Here is a 476-nt window from a genome sequence, read left to right on the forward strand (position 1 = left end):
TATATGCATAGTCACTTTAACTATATATTCATGTACATATGTACATACTACCTCAATTAGCCCGACCAACCAGTGCTCCCACACATTGGCCAACCGGGCTATCTGCATTGTGTCCCGCCACTAGCCAACCCCTCTTTTACGCTCCTACTCTCTGTTTATCATATACAGTGCCTTGCGAAAGTATTCGGCCCCCTTGAACTTTGCGACCTTTTGCCACATTTCAGGCTTCAAACATAAAGATATAAAACTTTATTTTTTTGTGAAGAATCAACAACAAGTGGGACACAATCATGAAGTGGAACGACATTTATTGGATATTTCAAACTTTTTTAACAAATCAAAAACTGAAAAATTGGGCGTGACTATCTGGTTGGTTAGCATGGGGACAGTTTGGAGACATATTACCTGGTTAGATGGTGCAGGTTACCATGGGGACAGTTTGGAGACATATTACCTGGTCAGATTGTGGGTTAGCA

Source organism: Oncorhynchus nerka, unplaced genomic scaffold (genome assembly GCF_034236695.1).
Source record: "Oncorhynchus nerka isolate Pitt River unplaced genomic scaffold, Oner_Uvic_2.0 unplaced_scaffold_1327, whole genome shotgun sequence".
In the NCBI taxonomy this organism is placed as follows: Eukaryota; Metazoa; Chordata; class Actinopteri; order Salmoniformes; family Salmonidae; genus Oncorhynchus; species Oncorhynchus nerka.